This window comes from Pseudophryne corroboree, chromosome 3 (genome assembly GCF_028390025.1).
Source record: "Pseudophryne corroboree isolate aPseCor3 chromosome 3, aPseCor3.hap2, whole genome shotgun sequence".
Lineage (NCBI taxonomy): Eukaryota > Metazoa > Chordata > Amphibia > Anura > Myobatrachidae > Pseudophryne > Pseudophryne corroboree.
The window spans coordinates 329,902,332-329,925,833 of record NC_086446.1 but is presented as its reverse complement, the minus strand read 5'-3'; the positions used below and the strand labels follow the sequence as shown (position 1 = coordinate 329,925,833).

Below are 23,502 nucleotides of genomic sequence, written 5' to 3'. Positions count from 1 at the left end.
AAATTGGAAGTGAAACTGTTGGAATACATTAGTATTTTAAAATACTATCAGATAATTGAACTAAGCACTTTTAAAGAACCTGAGAAAACAGGCTCATCCAGGATATGAACCTGGGACCTTTTGCACCCGAAGCAAGAATCATACACCCTGACCAACAAGCCACTAGCCAAATAATTTCTTATTCAGTTTTTAACATTTCTAAAGTAAAACTCTAATTATTTAAGAAAAAATGCAAATAACTGGAGAAAACACACAATTTCATTTAATGAAGATGAAACATTTTAAAAATAACATAACAACTTAAAACAAAAAATGTGTATGTAGCATTGCAAACATAATAACTTAAGGTTACTTGTTATCCAAGTATGTATATTAGAAATGTGCAGTGCCAATATTTAGAGGTCCCAATAGAGTTTGGACTTTTTTTGATAGTTGGAACCTAAGACTTGTCACCTACTGTGTGCAACTCAAGCATGCAGACCCAGAAGAAAGACAAAATAAACACCTGCAATTTATTGTTGATCTTTTTGTTAGTCATAATGAGACTATTCTTTTAAGCCACTCAGGGTTATTTAGAAAAAAGAAAGGTAAGAGAAAAACCTGTAATTTAATTTTGACAGTTTTTTGTTTGTCAAAATTAGACTTTTAAGCCACTCAAGGTTACTTAGACAAAATGGAATCTATAGTTTACCCAATATACCACCAAATGGTTGACATTTTACTAAGTATGCATAAGTATATACCTTTAAAAGATGGGCTCATCCGGGATTTGTACCGGGGATTTCTCGCACCCTAAGCAAGAATCAACGAGCCCACTGTGCATGTCTTTTTTATGTATATTAATGAAATTGTAAGTAAAACTGTTTGTATACATTAGTGAGTATTTTAAAATGCTATTAAATACTATCAGATATTAAGGACTTTAAAAGTACATGAAGAGATGGGCTCGTCGGGGATTTGAACCCGGGACCTCTCGCACCCAAAGCGAGAATCATATCCCTAGACCAACGAGCCATCTGCCTAAGTTCTTCTCATTCAGATTTTACCATTTTTAAAGTAAAACTCAAATTATTTAATAAAAAAATGCAATAAGCTGGAAAAAAAGATGTTACATTTTAAAAATACCATAACTATTTAAAAAAATTATTTATAGCATAGGTAAAATGTTTCCTTAAGGTCAATTTTTGGTCCAAGTATGCATATTTGGAAATTTCAGTGCCAAGATTTATGGGTTCCTATAGAGTTTTAACTTTTCTAATAGCTGGAACCTAAGACTTGTTCCATACTGTGTGCAACTTAAGCATACAGACCAAGAAGAAAGAAAAAAAACAAAAACCTGCAATTAATTGTTGACCTTTTTGTTTTTCAAAAAGAGACTATTCTTTTAAGCCACTCATTGTTTCTTAGAAAAAAGCAAGGTAAGAGAAAAACATGTAATTTCATTTTGACTGTTTTTTATTTGTCAAAATGAGACTTCTTTGAAGCCACTCAAAGTTACTTAGACAAAATGGAATCTACAGTTTACCCAATATACCACCAAATGGTTGACAGTTTACTAAATATGCATAAGTATATACTTTTTTTTATGGATTGGCAAAAGAAAAATTCACTTGATGCTTTTGACACAGGCAATTGACATCAATCAGATAATGAAACCATGGTATTTAAAAGAACCTGAGAAGATGGGCTCGTCTGCGATTTAATCCCAGGACCTCTCGCACCCTAAGCGAGAATCATACCCCTATACCAACGAGCCTACTGTTCATGTATTTTCATGTATACTAATGAAATTGGAAGTGAAACTGTTGGAATACATTAGTATTTTAAAATACTATCAGATAATTGAACTAAGCACTTTTAAAGAACCTGAGAAAACAGGCTCATCCAGGATATGAACCTGGTACCTTTTGCACCCGAAGCAAGAATCATACACCCTGACCAACAAGCCACTAGCCAAATAATTTCTTATTCAGTTTTTAACATTTTTAAAGTAAAACTCTAATTATTTAAGAAAAAATGCAAATAACTGGAGAAAACACACAATTTCATTTAATGAAGATGAAACATTTTAAAAATAACATAACAACTTAAAACAAAAAATGTGTATGTAGCATTGCAAAAATAATAACTTAAGGTTACTTGTTATCCAAGTATGTATATTAGAAATGTGCAGTGCCAATATTTAGAGGTCCCAATAGAGTTTGGACTTTTTTTGATAGTTGGAACCTAAGACTTGTCACATACTGTGTGCAACTCAAGCATGCAGACCCAGAAGAAAGACAAAATAAACACCTGCAATTTATTGTTGATCTTTTTGTTAGTCATAATGATACTATTCTTTTAAGCCACTCAGGTTTATTTAGAAAATAGAAAGGTAAGAGAAAAACCTGTAATTTAATTTTGACAGTTTTTTGTTTGTCAAAATTAGACTTTTAAGCCACTCAAGGTTACTTAGACAAAATGGAATCTATAGTTTACCCAATATACCACCAAATGGTTGACATTTTACTAAGTATGCATAAGTATATACCTTTAAAAGATGGGCTCATCCGGGATTTGTACCGGGGATTTCTCGCACCCTAAGCAAGAATCAACGAGCCCACTGTGCATGTCTTTTTTATGTATATTAATGAAATTGTAAGTAAAACTGTTTGTATACATTAGTGAGTTTTTTTAAAATGCTATTAAATACTATCAGATATTAAGGACTTTAAAATTACATGAAGAGATGGGCTCGTCGGGGATTTGAACCCGGGACCTCTCGCACCCGAAGCGAGAATCATATCCCTAGACCAACGAGCCATCTGCCTAAGTTCTTCTCATTCAGATTTTACCATTTTTAAAGTAAAACTCAAATTATTTAATAAAAAAATGCAATAAGCTGGAAAAAAAGATGTTACATTTTAAAAATACCATAACTATTTAAAAAAATTATTTGTAGCATAGCTAAAATGTTTCCTTAAGGTCAATTTTTGGTCCAAGTATGCATATTTGGAAATTTCAGTGCCAAGATTTATGGGTTCCTATAGAGTTTTAACTTTTCTAATAGCTGGAACCTAAGACTTGTCTCATACTGTGTGCAACGTAAGCATACAGACCAAGAAGAAAGAAAAAAACAAAAACCTGCAATTAATTGTTGACCTTTTGTTTGTCAAAAAGAGACTATTCTTTTAAGCCACTCATTGTTTCTTAGAAAAAAGCAAGGTAAGAGAAAAACCTGTAATTTCATTTTGACTGTTTTTTATTTGTCAAAATTAGACTTCTTTGAAGCCACTCAAAGTTACTTAGACAAAATGGAATCTACAGTTTACCCAATATACCACCAAATGGTTGACAGTTTACTAAATATGCATAAGTATATACTTTTTTTTTATGGATTGGCAAAAGAAAAATTCACTTGATGCTTTTGACTCAGGCAATTGACATCAATCAGATAATGGAACCATGGTATTTAAAAGAACCAGAGAAGATGGGCTCGTCTGCGATTTAATCCCAGGACCTCTCGCACCCTAAGCGAGAATCATACCCCTATATCAACGAGCCTACTGTTCATGTATTTTCATGTATACTAATGAAATTGGAAGTGAAACTGTTGGAATACTGTACATTAGTATTTTAAAATACTATCAGATAATTGAACTAAGCACTTTTAAAGAACCTGAGAAAACAGGCTCATCCAGGATATGAACCTGGGACCTTTTGCACCCGAAGCAAGAATCATACACCCTGACCAACAAGCCACTAGCCAAATAATTTCTTATTCAGTTTTTAACATTTTTAAAGTAAAACTCTAATTATTTAAGAAAAAATGCAAATAACTGGAGAAAACACACAATTTCATTTCATGAAGATGAAACATTTTAAAAATAACATAACAACTTAAAACAAAAAATGTGTATGTAGCATTGCAAAAATAATAACTTAAGGTTACTTGTTATCCAAGTATGTATATTAGAAATGTGCAGTGCCAATATTTAGAGGTCCCAATAGAGTTTGGACTTTTTTTGATAGTTGGAACCTAAGACTTGTCACATACTGTGTGCAACTCAAGCATGCAGACCCAGAAGAAAGACAAAATAAACACCTGCAATTTATTGTTGATCTTTTTGTTAGTCATAATGATACTATTCTTTTAAGCCACTCAGGGTTATTTAGAAAAAAGAAAGGTAAGAGAAAAACCTGTAATTTCATTTTGACAGTTTTTTGTTTGTCAAAATTAGAATTTTAAGCCACTCAAGGTTACTTAGACAAAATGGAATCTATAGTTTACCCAATATACCACCAAATGGTTGACATTTTACTAAGTATGCATAAGTATATACCTTTAAAAGATGGGCTCATCCGGGATTTGTACCGGGGATCTCTCGCACCCTAAGCAAGAATCAACGAGCCCACTGTGCATGTCTTTTTTATGTATATTAATGAAATTGTAAGTAAAACTGTTTGTATACATTAGTGAGTATTTTAAAATGCTATTAAATACTATCAGATATTAAGGACTTTAAAATTACATGAAGAGATGGGCTCGTCCGGGATTTGAACCCGGGACCTCTCGCACCCGAAGGGAGAATCATACCCCTAGACCAACGAGCCATCTGCCTAAGGTCTTCTCATTCAGATTTTACCATTTTTAAAGTAAAACTCAAATTATTTAATAGAAAAATGCAATAAGCTGGAAAAAAAGATGTCACATTTTAAAAATACCATAACTATTTAAAAAAATTATTTATAGCATAGCTAAAATGTTTCCTTAAGGTCAATTTTTGGTCCAAGTATGCATATTTGGAAATTTCAGTGCCAAGATTTATGGGTTCCTATAGAGTTTTAACTTTTCTAATAGCTGGAACCTAAGACTTGTCTCATACTGTGTGCAACTTAAGCATACAGACCAAGAAGAAAGAAAAAAACAAAAACCTGCAATTAATTGTTGACCTTTTTGTTTGTCAAAAAGAGACTATTCTTTTAAGCCACTCATTGTTTCTTAGAAAAAAGCAAGGTAAGAGAAAAACCTGTAATTTCATTTTGACTGTTTTTTATTTGTCAAAATGAGACTTCTTTGAAGCCACTCAAAGTTACTTAGACAAAATGGAATCTACAGTTTACCCAATATACCACCAAATGGTTGACAGTTTACTAAATATGCATAAGTATATACTTTTTTTTATGGATTGGCAAAAGAAAAATTCACTTGATGCTTTTGACTCAGGCAATTGACATCAATCAGATAATGGAACCATGGTATTTAAAAGAACCTAAGAAGATGGGCTCGTCTGCGATTTAATCCCAGGACCTCTCGCACCCTAAGCGAGAATCATACCCCTATACCAACGAGCCTACTGTTCATGTATTTTCATGTATACTAATGAAATTGGAAGTGAAACTGTTGGAATACATTAGTATTTTAAAATACTATCAGATAATTGAACTAAGCACTTTTAAAGAACCTGAGAAAACAGGCTCATCCAGGATATGAACCTGGGACCTTTTGCACCCGAAGCAAGAATCATACACCCTGACCAACAAGCCACTAGCCAAATAATTTCTTATTCAGTTTTTAACATTTTTAAAGTAAAACTCTAATTATTTAAGAAAAAATGCAAATAACTGGAGAAAACACACAATTTCATTTAATGAAGATGAAACATTTTAAAAATAACATAACAACTTAAAACAAAAAATGTGTATGTAGCATTGCAAATAATAACTTATGGTTACCTGTTATCCAAGTATGTATATTAGAAATGTGCAGTGCCAATATTAAGAGGTCCCAATAGAGTTTGGACTTTTTTTGATAGTTGGAACCTAAGACTTGTCACATACTGTGTGCAACTCAAGCATGCAGACCCAGAAGAAAGACAAATTATTTATTGTTGATCTTTTTGTTAGTCATAATGAGACTAGTCTTTTAAGCCACTCAGGGTTATTTAGAAAAAAGAAAGGTAAGAGAAAAACCTGTAATTTCATTTTGACAGTTTTTTGTTTGTCAAAATTAGACTTTTAAGCCACTCAAGGTTACTTAGACAAAATGGAATCTATAGTTTACCCAATATACCACCAAATGGTTGACATTTTACTAAGTATGCATAAGTATATACCTTTAAAAGATGGGCTCATCCGGGATTTGTACCGGGGATCTCTCGCACCCTAAGCAAGAATCAACGAGCCCACTGTGCATGTCTTTTTTATGTATATTAATGAAATTGTAAGTAAAACTGTTTGTATACATTAGTGAGTATTTTAAAATGCTATTAAATACTATCAGATATTAAGGACTTTAAAAGTACATGAAGAGATGGGCTCGTCCGGGATTTGAACCCAGGACCTCTCGCACCCGAAGCGAGAATCATACCCCTAGACCAACGAGCCATCTGCCTAAGGTCTTCTCATTCAGATTTTACCATTTTTAAAGTAAAACTCAAATTATTTAATAAAAAAATGCAATAAGCTGGAAAAAAAGATGTTACATTTTAAAAATACCATAACTATTTAAAAAAAATTATTTATAGCATAGCTAAAATGTTCCTTAAGGTCAATTTTTGGTCCAAGTATGCATATTTGGAAATTTCAGTGCCAAGATTTATGGGTTCCTATAGAGTTTTAACTTTTCTAATAGCTGGAACCTAAGACTTGTCTCATACTGTGTGCAACTTAAGCATACAGACCAAGAAGAAAGAAAAAAACAAAAACCTGCAATTAATTGTTGACCTTTTTGTTTGTCAAAAAGAGACTATTCTTTTAAGCCACTCATTGTTTCTTAGAAAAAAGCAAAGTAAGAGAATAACCTGTAATTTCATTTTGACTGTTTTTTATTTGTCAAAATGAGACTTCTTTGAAGCCACTCAAAGTTACTTAGACAAAATGGAATCTACAGTTTACCCAATATACCACCAAATGGTTGACAGTTTACTAAATATGCATAAGTATATACTATTTTTTATGGATTGGCAAAAGAAAAATTCACTTGATGCTTTTGACTCAGGCAATTGACATCAATCAGATAATGGAACCATGGTATTTAAAAGAACCTGAGAAGATGGGCTCGTCTGCGATTTAATCCCAGGACCTCTCGCACCCTAAGCGAGAATCATACCCCTATACCAACGAGCCTACTGTTCATGTATTTTCATGTATACTAATGAAATTGGAAGTGAAACTGTTGGAATACATTAGTATTTTAAAATACTATCAGATAATTGAACTAAGCACTTTTAAAGAACCTGAGAAAACAGGCTCATCCAGGATATGAACCTGGGACCTTTTGCACCCGAAGCAAGAATCATACACCCTGACCAACAAGCCACTAGCCAAATAATTTCTTATTCAGTTTTTAACATTTTTAAAGTAAAACTCTAATTATTTAAGAAAAAATGCAAATAACTGGAGAAAACACACAATTTCATTTAATGAAGATGAAACATTTTAAAAATAACATAACAACTTAAAACAAAAAATGTGTATGTAGCATTGCAAATAATAACTTAAGGTTACTTGTTATCCAAGTATGTATATTAGAAATGTGCAGTGCCAATATTTAGAGGTCCCAATAGAGTTTGGACTTTTTTTGATAGTTGGAACCTAAGACTTGTCACATACTGTGTGCAACTCAAGCATGCAGACCCAGAAGAAAGACAAAATAAACACCTGCAATTTATTGTTGATCTTTTTGTTAGTCATAATGATACTATTCTTTTAAGCCACTCAGGGTTATTTAGAAAAAAGAAAGGTAAGAGAAAAACCTGTAATTTAATTTTGACAGTTTTTTGTTTGTCAAAATTAGACTTTTAAGCCACTCAAGGTTACTTAGACAAAATGGAATCTATAGTTTACCCAATATACCACCAAATGGTTGACATTTTACTAAGTATGCATAAGTATATACCTTTAAAAGATGGGCTCATACGGGATTTGTACCGGGGATCTCTCGCACCCTAAGCAAGAATCAACGAGCCCACTGTGCATGTCTTTTTTATGTATATTAATGAAATTGTAAGTAAAACTGTTTGTATACATTAGTGAGTATTTTAAAATGCTATTAAATACTATCAGATATTAAGGACTTTAGAAGTACATGAAGAGATGGGATCGTCCGGGATTTGAACCCAGGACCTCTCGCACCCGAAGCGAGAATCATATCCCTAGACCAACGAGCCATCTGCCTAAGGTCTTCTCATTCAGATTTTACCATTTTTAAAGTAAAACTCAAATTATTTAATAGAAAAATGCAATAAGCTGGAAAAAAAGATGTTACATTTTAAAAATACCATAACTATTTAAAAAAATTATTTATAGCATAGCTAAAATGTTTCCTTAAGGTCAATTTTTGGTCCAAGTATGCATATTTGGAAATTTCAGTGCCAAGATTTATGGGTTCCTATAGAGTTTTAACTTTTATGATAGCTGGAACCTAAGACTTGTCTCATACTGTGTGCAACTTAAGCATACAGACCAAGAAGAAAGAAAAAAACAAAAACCTGCAATTAATTGTTGACCTTTTTGTTTGTCAAAAAGAGACTATTCTTTTAAGCCACTCATTGTTTCTTAGAAAAAAGCAAGGTAAGAGAAAAACCTGTAATTTCATTTTGACTGTTTTTTATTTGTCAAAATGAGACTTCTTTGAAGCCACTCAAAGTTACTTAGACAAAATGGAATCTACAGTTTACCCAATATACCACCAAATGGTTGACAGTTTACTAAATATGCATAAGTATATACTTTTTTTTATGGATTGGCAAAAGAAAAATTCACTTGATGCTTTTGACTCAGGCAATTGACATCAATCAGATAATGGAACCATGGTATTTAAAAGAACCTGAGAAGATGGGCTCGTCTGCGATTTAATCCCAGGACCTCTCGCACCCTAAGCGAGAATCATACCCCTATACCAACGAGCCTACTGTTCATGTATTTTCATGTATACTAATGAAATTGGAAGTGAAACTGTTGGTATACATTAGTATTTTAAAATACTATCAGATAATTGAACTAAGCACTTTTAAAGAACCTGAGAAAACAGGCTCATCCAGGATATGAACCTGGGACCTTTTGCACCCGAAGCAAGAATCATACACCCTGACCAACAAGCCACTAGCCAAATAATTTCTTATTCAGTTTTTAACATTTTTAAAGTAAAACTCTAATTATTTAAGAAAAAATGCAAATAACTGGAGAAAACACACAATTTCATTTAATGAAGATAAAACATTTTAAAAATAACATAACAACTTAAAACAAAAAATATGTATGTAGCATTGCAAATAATAACTTAAGGTTACTTGTTATCCAAGTATGTATATTAGAAATGTGCAGTGCCAATATTTAGAGGTCCCAATAGAGTTTGGACTTTTTTTGATAGTTGGAACCTAAGACTTGTCACATACTGTGTGCAACTCAAGCATGCAGACCCAGAAGAAAGACAAAATAAACACCTGCAATTTATTGTTGATCTTTTTGTTAGTCATAATGATACTATTCTTTTAAGCCACTCAGGTTTATTTAGAAAATAGAAAGGTAAGAGAAAAACCTGTAATTTAATTTTGACAGTTTTTTGTTTGTCAAAATTAGACTTTTAAGCCACTCAAGGTTACTTAGACAAAATGGAATCTATAGTTTACCCAATATACCACCAAATGGTTGACATTTTACTAAGTATGCATAAGTATATACCTGTATAAGATGGGCTCACTCGGGATTTGTACCGGGGATCTCTCGCACCCTAAGCAAGAATCAACGAGCCCACTGTGCATGTCTTTTTTATGTATATTAATGAAATTGTAAGTAAAACTGTTTGTATACATTAGTGAGTATTTTAAAATGCTATTAAATACTATCAGATATTAAGGAATTTAGAAGTACATGAAGAGATGGGATCGTCCGGGATTTGAACCCGGGACCTCTCGCACCCGAAGCGAGAATCATACCCCTAGACCAACGAGCCATCTGCCTAAGGTCTTCTCATTCAGATTTTACCATTTTTAAAGTAAAACTCAAATTATTTAATAGAAAAATGCAATAAGCTGGAAAAAAAGATGTCACATTTTAAAAATACCATAACTATTTAAAAAAATTATTTATAGCATAGCTAAAATGTTTCCTTAAGGTCAATTTTTGGTCCAAGTATGCATATTTGGAAATTTCAGTGCCAAGATTTATGGGTTCCTATAGAGTTTTAACTTTTCTAATAGCTGGAACCTAAGACTTGTCTCATACTGTGTGCAACTTAAGCATACAGACCAAGAAGAAAGAAAAAAACAAAAACCTGCAATTAATTGTTGACCTTTTTGTTTGTCAAAAAGAGACTATTTTTTTAAGCCACTCATTGTTTCTTAGAAAAAAGCAAGGTAAGAGAAAAACCTGTAATTTCATTTTGACTGTTTTTTATTTGTCAAAATGAGACTTCTTTGAAGCCACTCAAAGTTACTTAGACAAAATGGAATCTACAGTTTAACCAATATACCACCAAATGGTTGACAGTTTACTAAATATGCATAAGTATATACTTTTTTTTATGGATTGGCATAAGAAAAATTCACTTGATGCTTTTGACTCAGGCAATTGACATCAATCAGATAATGGAACCATGGTATTTAAAAAAACCTGAGAAGATGGGCTCGTCTGCGATTTAATCCCAGGACCTCTCGCACCCTAAGTCAGAATCATACCCCTATACCAACGAGCCTACTGTTCATGTATTTTCATGTATACTAATGAAATTGGAAGTGAAACTGTTGGAATACATTAGTATTTTAAAATACTATCAGATAATTGAACTAAGCACTTTTAAAGAACCTGAGAAAACAGGCTCATCCAGGATATGAACCTGGGACCTTTTGCACCCGAAGCAAGAATCATACACCCTGACCAACAAGCCACTGGCCAAATAATTTCTTATTCAGTTTTTAACATTTTTAAGTAAAACTCTAATTATTTAAGAAAAAATGTAAATAACTGGAGAAAACACACAATTTCATTTAATGAAGATGAAACATTTTAAAAATAACATAACAACTTAAAACAAAAAATGTGTATGTAGCATTGCAAAAATAATAACTTAAGGTTACTTGTTATCCAAGTATGTATATTAGAAATGTGCAGTGCCAATATTTAGAGGTCCCAATAGAGTTTGGACTTTTTTTGATAGTTGGAACCTAAGACTTGTCACATACTGTGTGCAACTCAAGCATGCAGACCCAGTAGAAAGACAAAATAAACACCTGCAATTTATTGTTGATCTTTTTGTTAGTCATAATGAGACTAGTCTTTTAAGCCACTCAGGGTTATTTAGAAAAAAGAAAGGTAAGAGAAAAACCTGTAATTTCATTTTGACAGTTTTTTGTTTGTCAAAATTAGACTTTTAAGCCACTCAAGGTTACTTAGACAAAATGGAATCTATAGTTTACCCAATATACCACCAAATGGTTGACATTTTACTAAGTATGCATAAGTATATACCTTTAAAATATGGGCTCATCCGGGATTTGTACCGGGGATCTCTCGCACCCTAAGCAAGAATCAACGAGCCCACTGTGCATGTCTTTTTTATGTACATTAATGAAATTGTAAGTTAAACTGTTTGTATACATTAGTGAGTATTTTAAAATGCTATTAAATACTATCAGATATTAAGGACTTTAAAAGTACATGAAGAGATGGGCTCTTCCGGGATTTGAACCCGGGACCTCTCGCACCCGAAGTGAGAATCATACCCCTAGACCAACGAGCCATCTGCCTAAGGTCTTCTCATTGAGATTTTACCATTTTAAAGCAAAACTCAAATTATTTAATAAAAAAATGCAATAAGCTGGAAAAACGATGTTACATTTTAAAAATACCATAACAATTTAAAAAAATTATTTGTAGCATAGCTAAAATGTTTCCTTAAGGTCAATTTTTGGTCCAAGTATGCATATTTGGAAATTTAAGTGCCAAGATTTATGGGTTCCTATAGAGTTTTAACTTTTCTAATAGCTGGAACCTAAGACTTGTCTCATACTGTGTGCAACTTAAGCATACAGACCAAGAAGAAAGAAAAAAACAAAAACCTGCAATTAATTGTTGACCTTTTTGTTTGTCAAAAAGAGACTATTCTTTTAAGCCACTCATTGTTTCTTAGAAAAAAGCAAGGTAAGAGAAAAACCTGTAATTTCATTTTGACTGTTTTTTATTTGTCAAAATGAGACTTCTTTGAAGCCACTCAAAGTTACTTAGACAAAATGGAATCTACAGTTTACCCAATATACCACCAAATGGTTGCATAAGTATATACTTTTTTTTATGGATTGGCAAAAGAAAAATTCACTTGATGCTTTTGACTCAGGCAATTGACATCAATCAGATAATGGAACCATGGTATTTAAAAGAACCTGAGAAGATGGGCTCGTCTGCGATTTAATCCCAGGACCTCTCGCACCCTAAGCGAGAATCATACCCCTATACCAACGAGCCTACTGTTCATGTATTTTCATGTATACTAATGAAATTGGAAGTGAAACTGTTGGTATACATTAGTATTTTAAAATACTATCAGATAATTGAACTAAGCACTTTTAAAGAACCTGAGAAAACAGGCTCATCCAGGATATGAACCTGGGACCTTTTGCACCCGAAGCAAGAATCATACACCCTGACCAACAAGCCACTAGCCAAATAATTTCTTATTCAGTTTTTAACATTTTTAAAGTAAAACTCTAATTATTTAAGAAAAAATGCAAATAACTGGAGAAAACACACAATTTCATTTAATGAAGATAAAACATTTTAAAAATAACATAACAACTTAAAACAAAAAATGTGTATGTAGCATTGCAAATAATAACTTAAGGTTACTTGTTATCCAAGTATGTATATTAGAAATGTGCAGTGCCAATATTTAGAGGTCCCAATAGAGTTTGGACTTTTTTTGATAGTTGGAACCTAAGACTTGTCACATACTGTGTGCAACTCAAGCATGCAGACCCAGAAGAAAGACAAAATAAACACCTGCAATTTATTGTTGATCTTTTTGTTAGTCATAATGATACTATTCTTTTAAGCCACTCAGGTTTATTTAGAAAATAGAAAGGTAAGAGAAAAACCTGTAATTTAATTTTGACAGTTTTTTGTTTGTCAAAATTAGACTTTTAAGCCACTCAAGGTTACTTAGACAAAATGGAATCTATAGTTTACCCAATATACCACCAAATGGTTGACATTTTACTAAGTATGCATAAGTATATACCTGTATAAGATGGGCTCACTCGGGATTTGTACCGGGGATCTCTCGCACCCTAAGCAAGAATCAACGAGCCCACTGTGCATGTCTTTTTTATGTATATTAATGAAATTGTAAGTAAAACTGTTTGTATACATTAGTGAGTATTTTAAAATGCTATTAAATACTATCAGATATTAAGGAATTTAGAAGTACATGAAGAGATGGGATCGTCCGGGATTTGAACCCGGGACCTCTCGCACCCGAAGCGAGAATCATACCCCTAGACCAACGAGCAATCTGCCTAAGGTCTTCTCATTCAGATTTTACCATTTTTAAAGTAAAACTCAAATTATTTAATAGAAAAATGCAATAAGCTGGAAAAAAAGATGTCACATTTTAAAAATACCATAACTATTTAAAAAAATTATTTATAGCATAGCTAAAATGTTTCCTTAAGGTCAATTTTTGGTCCAAGTATGCATATTTGGAAATTTCAGTGCCAAGATTTATGGGTTCCTATAGAGTTTTAACTTTTCTAATAGCTGGAACCTAAGACTTGTTTCATACTGTGTGCAACTTAAGCATACAGACCAAGAAGAAAGAAAAAAACAAAAACCTGCAATTAATTGTTGACCTTTTTGATTGTCAAAAAGAGACTATTCTTTTAAGCCACTCATTGTTTCTTAGAAAAAAGCAAGGTAAGAGAAAAACCTGTAATTTCCTTTTGACTGTTTTTTATTTGTCAAAATGAGACTTCTTTGAAGCCACTCAAAGTTACTTAGACAAAATGGAATCTACAGTTTACCCAATATACCACCAAATGGTTGACAGTTTACTAAATATGCATAAGTATATACTTTTTTTTATGGATTGGCAAAAGAAAAATTCACTTGATGCTTTTGACTCAGGCAATTGACATCAATCAGATAATGGAACCATGGTATTTAAAAGAACCTGAGAAGATGGGCTCGTCTGCGATTTAATCCCAGGACCTCTCGCACCCTAAGCGAGAATCATACCCCTATAACAACGAGCCTACTGTTCATGTATTTTCATGTATACTAATGAAATTGGAAGTGAAACTGTTGGAATACATTAGTATTTTAAAATACTATCAGATAATTGAACTAAGCATTTTTAAAGAACCTGAGAAAACAGGCTCATCCAGGATATGAACCTGGGACCTTTTGCACCCGAAGCAAGAATCATACACCCTGACCAACAAGCCACTGGCCAAATAATTTCTTATTCAGTTTTTAACATTTTTAAAGTAAAACTCTAATTATTTAAGAAAAAATGTAAATAACTGGAGAAAACACACAATTTCATTTAATGAAGATGAAACATTTTAAAAATAACATAACAACTTAAAACAAAAAATGTGTATGTAGCATTGCAAAAATAATAACTTAAGGTTACTTGTTATCCAAGTATGTATATTAGAAATGTGCAGTGCCAATATTTAGAGGTCCCAATAGAGTTGGGACTTTTTTTGATAGTTGGAACCTAAGACTTGTCACATACTGTGTGCAACTCAAGCATGCAGACCCAGTAGAAAGACAAAATAAACACCTGCAATTTATTGTTGATCTTTTTGTTAGTCATAATGAGACTAGTCTTTTAAGCCACTCAGGGTTATTTAGAAAAAAGAAAGGTAAGAGAAAAACCTGTAATTTCATTTTGACAGTTTTTTGTTTGTCAAAATTAGACTTTTAAGCCACTCAAGGTTACTTAGACAAAATGGAATCTATAGTTTACCCAATATACCACCAAATGGTTGACATTTTACTAAGTATGCATAAGTATATACCTTTAAAAGATGGGCTCATCCGGGATTTGTACCGGGGATCTCTCGCACCCTAAGCAAGAATCAACGAGCCCACTGTGCATGTCTTTTTTATGTATATTAATGAAATTGTAAGTAAAACTGTTTGTATACATTAGTGAGTATTTTAAAATGCTATTAAATACTATCAGATATTAAGGACTTTAAAAGTACATGAAGAGATGGGCTCGTCCGGGATTTGAACCCGGGACCTCTCGCACCCGAAGCGAGAATCATACCCCTAGACCAACGAGCCATTTGCCTAAGGTCTTCTCATTGAGATTTTACCATTTTTAAAGTAAAACTCAAATTATTTAATAAAAAAATGCAATAAGCTGGAAAAAAAGATGTTACATTTTAAAAATACCATAACTATTTAAAAAAATTATTTATAGCATAGCTAAAATGTTTCCTTAAGGTCAATTTTTGGTCCAAGTATAAATTTTTGGAAATTTCAGTGCCAAGATTTATGGGTTCCTATAGAGTTTTAACTTTTCTAATAGCTGGAACCTAAGACTTGTCTCATACTGTGTGCAACTTAAGCATACAGACCAAGAAGAAAGAAAAAAACAAAAACCTGCAATTAATTGTTGATCTTTTTGTTTGTCAAAAAGAGACTATTCTTTTAAGCCACTCATTGTTTCTTAGAAAAAAGCAAGGTAAGAGAAAAACCTGTAATTTCATTTTGACTGTTTTTTATTTGTCAAAATGAGACTTCTTTGAAGCCACTCAAAGTTACTTAGACAAAATGGAATCTACAGTTTACCCAATATACCACCAAATGGTTGACAGTTTACTAAATATGCATAAGTATATACTTTTTTTTATGGATTGGCAAAAGAAAAATTCACTTGATGCTTTTGACTCAGGCAATTGACATCAATCAGATAATGGAACCATGGTATTTAAAAGAACCTGAGAAGATGGGCTCGTCTGCGATTTAATCCCAGGACCTCTCGCACCCTAAGCGAGAATCATACCCCTATACCAACGAGCCTACTGTTCATGTATTTTCATGTATACTAATGAAATTGGAAGTGAAACTGTTGGAATACATTAGTATTTTAAAATACTATCAGATAATTGAACTAAGCATTTTTAAAGAACCTGAGAAAACAGGCTTATCCAGGATATGAACCTGGGACCTTTTGCACCCGAAGCAAGAATCATACACCCTGACCAACAAGCCACTAGCCAAATAATTTCTTATTCAGTTTTTAACATTTTTAAAGTAAAACTCTAATTATTTAAGAAAAAATGCAAATAACTGGAGAAAACACACAATTTCATTTAATGAAGATGAAACATTTTAAAAATAACATAACAACTTAAAACAAAAAATGTGTATGTAGCATTGCAAAAATAATAACTTAAGGTTACTTGTTATCCATGTATGTATATTAGAAATGTGCAGTGCCAATATTTAGAGGTCCCAATAGAGTTTGGACTTTTTTTGATAGTTGGAACCTAAGACTTGTCACATACTGTGACAAGTCTGCAGTCTGGGTCATGCAGACCCAGAAGAAAGACAAAATAAACACCTGCAATTTATTGTTGATCTTTTTGTTAGTCATAATGAGACTAGTCTTTTAAGCCACCCAGGGTTATTTAGAAAAAAGAAAGGTAAGAGAAAAACCTGTAATTTCATTTTGACAGTTTTTTGTTTGTCAAAATTAGACTTTTAAGCCACTCAAGGTTACTTAGACAAAATGGAATCTATAGTTTACCCAATATACCACCAAATGGTTGACATTTTACTAAGTATGCATAAGTATATACCTTTAAAAGATGGGCTCATCCGGGATTTGTACCAGGGATCTCTCGCACCCTAAGCAAGAATCAACGAGCCCACTGTGCATGTCTTTTTTATGTATATTAATGAAATTGTAAGTAAAACTGTTTGTATACATTAGTGAGTATTTTAAAATGCTATTAAATACTATCAGATATTAAGGACTTTAAAAGTACATGAAGAGATGGGCTCGTCCGGGATTTGAACCCGGGACCTCTCGCACCCGAAGGGAGAATCATACCCCTAGACCAACGAGCCATCTGCCTAAGGTCTTCTCATTCAGATTTTACCATTTTTAAAGTAAAACTCAAATTATTTAATAGAAAAATGCAATAAGCTGGAAAAAAAGATGTCACATTTTAAAAATACCATAACTATTTAAAAAAATTATTTATAGCATAGCTAAAATGTTTCCTTAAGGTCAATTTTTGGTCCAAGTATGCATATTTGGAAATTTCAGTGCCAAGATTTATGGGTTCCTATAGAGTTTTAACTTTTCTAATAGCTGGAACCTAAGACTTGTCTCATACTGTGTGCAACTTAAGCATACAGACCAAGAAGAAAGAAAAAAACAAAAACCTGCAATTAATTGTTGACCTTTTTGTTTGTCAAAAAGAGACTATTCTTTTAAGCCACTCATTGTTTCTTAGAAAAAAGCAAGGTAAGAGAAAAACCTGTAATTTCATTTTGACTGTTTTTTATTTGTCAAAATGAGACTTCTTTGAAGCCACTCAAAGTTACTTAGACAAAATGGAATCTACAGTTTACCCAATATACCACCAAATGGTTGACAGTTTACTAAATATGCATAAGTATATACTTTTTTTTATGGATTGGCAAAAGAAAAATTCACTTGATGCTTTTGACTCAGGCAATTGACATCAATCAGATAATGGAACCATGGTATTTAAAAGAACCTAAGAAGATGGGCTCGTCTGCGATTTAATCCCAGGACCTCTCGCACCCTAAGCGAGAATCATACCCCTATACCAACGAGCCTACTGTTCATGTATTTTCATGTATACTAATGAAATTGGAAGTGAAACTGTTGGAATACATTAGTATTTTAAAATACTATCAGATAATTGAACTAAGCACTTTTAAAGAACCTGAGAAAACAGGCTCATCCAGGATATGAACCTGGGACCTTTTGCACCCGAAGCAAGAATCATACACCCTGACCAACAAGCCACTAGCCAAATAATTTCTTATTCAGTTTTTAACATTTTTAAAGTAAAACTCTAATTATTTAAGAAAAAATGCAAATAACTGGAGAAAACACACAATTTCATTTAATGAAGATGAAACATTTTAAAAATAACATAACAACTTAAAACAAAAAATGTGTATGTAGCATTGCAAATAATAACTTATGGTTACCTGTTATCCAAGTATGTATATTAGAAATGTGCAGTGCCAATATTAAGAGGTCCCAATAGAGTTTGGACTTTTTTTGATAGTTGGAACCTAAGACTTGTCACATACTGTGTGCAACTCAAGCATGCAGACCCAGAAGAAAGACAAATTATTTATTGTTGATCTTTTTGTTAGTCATAATGAGACTAGTCTTTTAAGCCACTCAGGGTTATTTAGAAAAAAGAAAGGTAAGAGAAAAACCTGTAATTTCATTTTGACAGTTTTTTGTTTGTCAAAATTAGACTTTTAAGCCACTCAAGGTTACTTAGACAAAATGGAATCTATAGTTTACCCAATATACCACCAAATGGTTGACATTTTACTAAGTATGCATAAGTATATACCTTTAAAAGATGGGCTCATCCGGGATTTGTACCGGGGATCTCTCGCACCCTAAGCAAGAATCAACGAGCCCACTGTGCATGTCTTTTTTATGTATATTAATGAAATTGTAAGTAAAACTGTTTGTATACATTAGTGAGTATTTTAAAATGCTATTAAATACTATCAGATATTAAGGACTTTAAAAGTACATGAAGAGATGGGCTCGTCCGGGATTTGAACCCAGGACCTCTCGCACCCGAAGCGAGAATCATACCCCTAGACCAACGAGCCATCTGCCTAAGGTCTTCTCATTCAGATTTTACCATTTTTAAAGTAAAACTCAAATTATTTAATAAAAAAATGCAATAAGCTGGAAAAAAAGATGTTACATTTTAAAAATACCATAACTATTTAAAAAAAATTATTTATAGCATAGCTAAAATGTTCCTTAAGGTCAATTTTTGGTCCAAGTATGCATATTTGGAAATTTCAGTGCCAAGATTTATGGGTTCCTATAGAGTTTTAACTTTTCTAATAGCTGGAACCTAAGACTTGTCTCATACTGTGTGCAACTTAAGCATACAGACCAAGAAGAAAGAAAAAAACAAAAACCTGCAATTAATTGTTGACCTTTTTGTTTGTCAAAAAGAGACTATTCTTTTAAGCCACTCATTGTTTCTTAGAAAAAAGCAAAGTAAGAGAATAACCTGTAATTTCATTTTGACTGTTTTTTATTTGTCAAAATGAGACTTCTTTGAAGCCACTCAAAGTTACTTAGACAAAATGGAATCTACAGTTTACCCAATATACCACCAAATGGTTGACAGTTTACTAAATATGCATAAGTATATACTATTTTTTATGGATTGGCAAAAGAAAAATTCACTTGATGCTTTTGACTCAGGCAATTGACATCAATCAGATAATGGAACCATGGTATTTAAAAGAACCTGAGAAGATGGGCTCGTCTGCGATTTAATCCCAGGACCTCTCGCACCCTAAGCGAGAATCATACCCCTATACCAACGAGCCTACTGTTCATGTATTTTCATGTATACTAATGAAATTGGAAGTGAAACTGTTGGAATACATTAGTATTTTAAAATACTATCAGATAATTGAACTAAGCACTTTTAAAGAACCTGAGAAAACAGGCTCATCCAGGATATGAACCTGGGACCTTTTGCACCCGAAGCAAGAATCATACACCCTGACCAACAAGCCACTAGCCAAATAAATTCTTATTCAGTTTTTAACATTTTTAAAGTAAAACTCTAATTATTTAAGAAAAAATGCAAATAACTGGAGAAAACACACAATTTCATTTAATGAAGATGAAACATTTTAAAAATAACATAACAACTTAAAACAAAAAATGTGTATGTAGCATTGCAAAAATAATAACTTAAGGCAACTTGTTATCCAAGTATGTATATTAGAAATGTGCAGTGCCAATATTTAGAGGTCCCAATAGAGTTTGGACTTTTTTTGATAGTTGGAACCTAAGACTTGTCACATACTGTGTGCAACTCAAGCATGCAGACCCAGAAGAAAGACAAAATAAACACCTGCAATTTATTGTTGATCTTTTTGTAAGTCATAATGATACTATTATTTTAAGCCACTCAGGGTTATTTAGAAAAAAGAAAGGTAAGAGAAAAACCTGTAATTTCATTTTGACAGTTTTTTGTTTGTCAAAATTAGACTTTTAAGCCACTCAAGGTTACTTAGACAAAATGGAATCTATAGTTTACCCAATATACCACCAAATGGTTGACATTTTACTAAGTATGCATAAGTATATATCTTTAAAAGATAGGCTCATCCGGGATTTGTACCGGGGATCTCTCGCACCCTAAGCAAGAATCAACGAGCCCACTGTGCATGTCTTTTTTATGTATATTAATGAAATTGTAAGTAAAACTGTTTGTATACATTAGTGAGTATTTTAAAATGCTATTAAATACTATCAGATATTAAGGACTTTAAAAGTACATGAAGAGATGGGCTCTTCCGGGATTTGAACCCGGGACCTCTCGCACCCGAAGCGAGAATCATACCCCTAGACCAACGAGCCATCTGCCTAAGGTCTTCTCATTGAGATTTTACCATTTTAAAGCAAAACTCAAATTATTTAATAAAAAAATGCAATAAGCTGGAAAAAAGATGTTACATTTTAAAAATACTATAACAATTTAAAAAAATTATTTGTAGCATAGCTAAAATGTTTCCTTAAGGTCAATTTTTGGTCCAAGTATGCATATTTGGAAATTTCAATGCCAAGATTTATGGGTTCCTATAGAGTTTTAACTTTTCTAATAGCTGGAACCTAAGACTTGTTTCATACTGTGTGCAACTTAAGCATACAGACCAAGAAGAAAGAAAAAAACAAAAACCTGCAATTAATTGTTGACCTTTTTGTTTGTCAAAAAGAGACTATTCTTTTAAGCCACTCATTGTTTCTTAGAAAAAAGCAAGGTAAGAGAAAAACCTGTAATTTCCTTTTGACTGTTTTTTATTTGTCAAAATGAGACTTCTTTGAAGCCACTCAAAGTTACTTAGACAAAATGGAATCTACAGTTTACCCAATATACCACCAAATGGTTGACAGTTTACTAAATATGCATAAGTATATACTTTTTTTTATGGATTGGCAAAAAAAAAATTCACTTGATGCTTTTGACTCAGGCAATTGACATCAATCAGATAATGGAACCATGGTATTTAAAAGAACCTGAGAAGATGGGCTCGTCTGCGATTTAATCCCAGGACCTCTCGCACCCTAAGCGAGAATCATACCCCTATACCAACGAGCCTACTGTTCATGTATTTTCATGTATACTAATGAAATTGGAAGTGAAACTGTTGGAATACATTAGTATTTTAAAATACTATAAGATAATTGAACTAAGCACTTTTAAAGAACCTGAGAAAACAGGCTCATCCAGGATATGAACCTGGGACCTTTTGCACCCGAAGCAAGAATCATACACCCTGACCAACAAGCCACTAGCCAAATAATTTCTTATTCAGTTTTTAACATTTTTTAAGTAAAACTCTAATTATTTAAGAAAAAATGCAAATAACTGGAGAAAACACACAATTTCATTTAATGAAGATGAAACATTTTAAAAATAACATAACAACTTAAAACAAAAAATGTGTATGTAGCATTGCAAAAATAATAACTTAAGGTTACTTGTTATCCATGTATGTATATTAGAAATGTGCAGTGCCAATATTTAGAGGTCCCAATAGAGTTTGGACTTTTTTTGATAGTTGGAACCTAAGACTTGTCACATACTGTGTGCAACTCAAGCACGCAGACCCAGAAGAAAGACAAAATAAACACCTGCAATTTATTGTTGATCTTTTTGTTAGTCATAATGAGACTAATCTTTTAAGCCACTCAGGGTTATTTAGAAAAAAGAAAGGTAAGAGAAAAACCTGTAATTTCATTTTGACAGTTTTTTGTTTGTCAAAATTAGACTTTTAAGCCACTCAAGGTTACTTAGACAAAATGGAATCTATAGTTTACCCAATATACCACCAAATGGTTGACATATTACTAAGTATGCATAAGTATATACCTTTAAAAGATGGGCTCATCCGGGATTTGTACCGGGGATCTCTCGCACCCTAAGCAAGAATCAACGAGCCCACTGTGCATGTCTTTTTTATGTATATTAATGAAATTGTAAGTAAAACTGTTTGTATACATTAGTGAGTATTTTAAAATGCTATTAAATACTATCAGATATTAAGGACTTTAAAAGTACATGAAGAGATGGGCTCGTCCGGGATTTGAACCCGGGACTTCTCACACCCGAAGCGAGAATCATACCCCTAGACCAACGAGCCATCTGCCTAAGGTCTTCTCATTCAGATTTTACCATTTTTAAAGCAAAAACTCAAATTATTTAATAAAAAAATGCAATAAGCTGGAAAAAAAGATGTTACATTTTAAAAATACCATAACTATTTAAAAAAATTATTTGTAGCATAGCTAAAATGTTTCCTTAAGGTCAATTTTTGGTCCAAGTATGCATATTTGGAAATTTCAGTGCCAAGATTTATGGGTTCCTATAGAGTTTTAACTTTTCTAATAGCTGGAACCTAAGACTTGTTTGATACTGTGTGCAACTTAAGCATACAGACCAAGAAGAAAGAAAAAAACAAAAACCTGCAATTAATTGTTGACCTTTTTGTTTGTCAAAAAGAGACTATTCTTTTAAGCCACTCATTGTTTCTTAGAAAAAAGAAAGGTAAGAGAAAAACCTGTAATTTCCTTTTGACTGTTTTTTATTTGTCAAAATGAGACTTCTTTGAAGCCACTCAAAGTTACTTAGACAAAATGGAATCTACAGTTTACCCAATATACCACCAAATGGTTGACAGTTTACTAAATATGCATAAGTATATACTTTTTTTTATGGATTGGCAAAAGAAAAATTCACTTGATGCTTTTGACTCAGGCAATTGACATCAATCAGATAATGGAACCATGGTATTTAAAAGAACCTGAGAAGATGGGCTCGTCTGCGATTTAATCCCAGGACCTCTCGCACCCTAAGCGAGAATCATACCCCTATACCAACGAGCCTACTGTTCATGTATTTTCATGTATACTAATGAAATTGGAAGTGAAACTGTTGGAATACATTAGTATTTTAAAATACTAACAGATAATTGAACTAAGCACTTTTAAAGAACCTGAGAAAACAGGCTCATCCAGGATATGAACCTGGGACCTTTTGCACCCGAAGCAAGAATCATACACCCTGACCAACAAGCCACTGGCCAAATAATTTCTTATTCAGTTTTTAACATTTTTAAAGTAAAACTCTAATTATTTAAGAAAAAATGTAAATAACTGGAGAAAACACACAATTTCATTTAATGAAGATGAAACATTTTAAAAATAACATAACAACTTAAAACAAAAAATGTGTATGT

The 23,502-nt window shown here is 32.6% G+C and overlaps 9 non-coding genes across 9 annotated transcripts; all 9 read right to left on the bottom strand.

Moving 5' to 3' along the window:
* Positions 1-4,521: 4,521 nt before the first annotated feature.
* On the bottom strand, positions 4,522-4,593 carry TRNAP-CGG (transfer RNA proline (anticodon CGG)). Its single transcript has one exon. It is a non-coding gene; the product is annotated as a tRNA-Pro (tRNA).
* Positions 4,594-6,294: 1,701 nt separating this feature from the next.
* TRNAP-CGG (transfer RNA proline (anticodon CGG)) lies at positions 6,295-6,366 on the bottom strand. Its single transcript has one exon. It is a non-coding gene; the product is annotated as a tRNA-Pro (tRNA).
* Positions 6,367-9,862: 3,496 nt separating this feature from the next.
* On the bottom strand, positions 9,863-9,934 carry TRNAP-CGG (transfer RNA proline (anticodon CGG)). Its single transcript has one exon. It is a non-coding gene; the product is annotated as a tRNA-Pro (tRNA).
* Positions 9,935-13,412: 3,478 nt separating this feature from the next.
* On the bottom strand, positions 13,413-13,483 carry TRNAP-CGG (transfer RNA proline (anticodon CGG)). Its single transcript has one exon. It is a non-coding gene; the product is annotated as a tRNA-Pro (tRNA).
* A 1,715-nt stretch (positions 13,484-15,198) lies between these two features.
* TRNAP-CGG (transfer RNA proline (anticodon CGG)) lies at positions 15,199-15,270 on the bottom strand. Its single transcript has one exon. It is a non-coding gene; the product is annotated as a tRNA-Pro (tRNA).
* Positions 15,271-16,992: 1,722 nt separating this feature from the next.
* Positions 16,993-17,064, bottom strand: TRNAP-CGG (transfer RNA proline (anticodon CGG)). Its single transcript has one exon. It is a non-coding gene; the product is annotated as a tRNA-Pro (tRNA).
* Positions 17,065-18,765: 1,701 nt separating this feature from the next.
* On the bottom strand, positions 18,766-18,837 carry TRNAP-CGG (transfer RNA proline (anticodon CGG)). The gene has a single exon. It is a non-coding gene; the product is annotated as a tRNA-Pro (tRNA).
* Positions 18,838-20,551: 1,714 nt separating this feature from the next.
* TRNAP-CGG (transfer RNA proline (anticodon CGG)) lies at positions 20,552-20,623 on the bottom strand. The gene has a single exon. It is a non-coding gene; the product is annotated as a tRNA-Pro (tRNA).
* Positions 20,624-22,335: 1,712 nt separating this feature from the next.
* On the bottom strand, positions 22,336-22,407 carry TRNAP-CGG (transfer RNA proline (anticodon CGG)). Its single transcript has one exon. It is a non-coding gene; the product is annotated as a tRNA-Pro (tRNA).
* Positions 22,408-23,502: the final 1,095 nt, after the last annotated feature.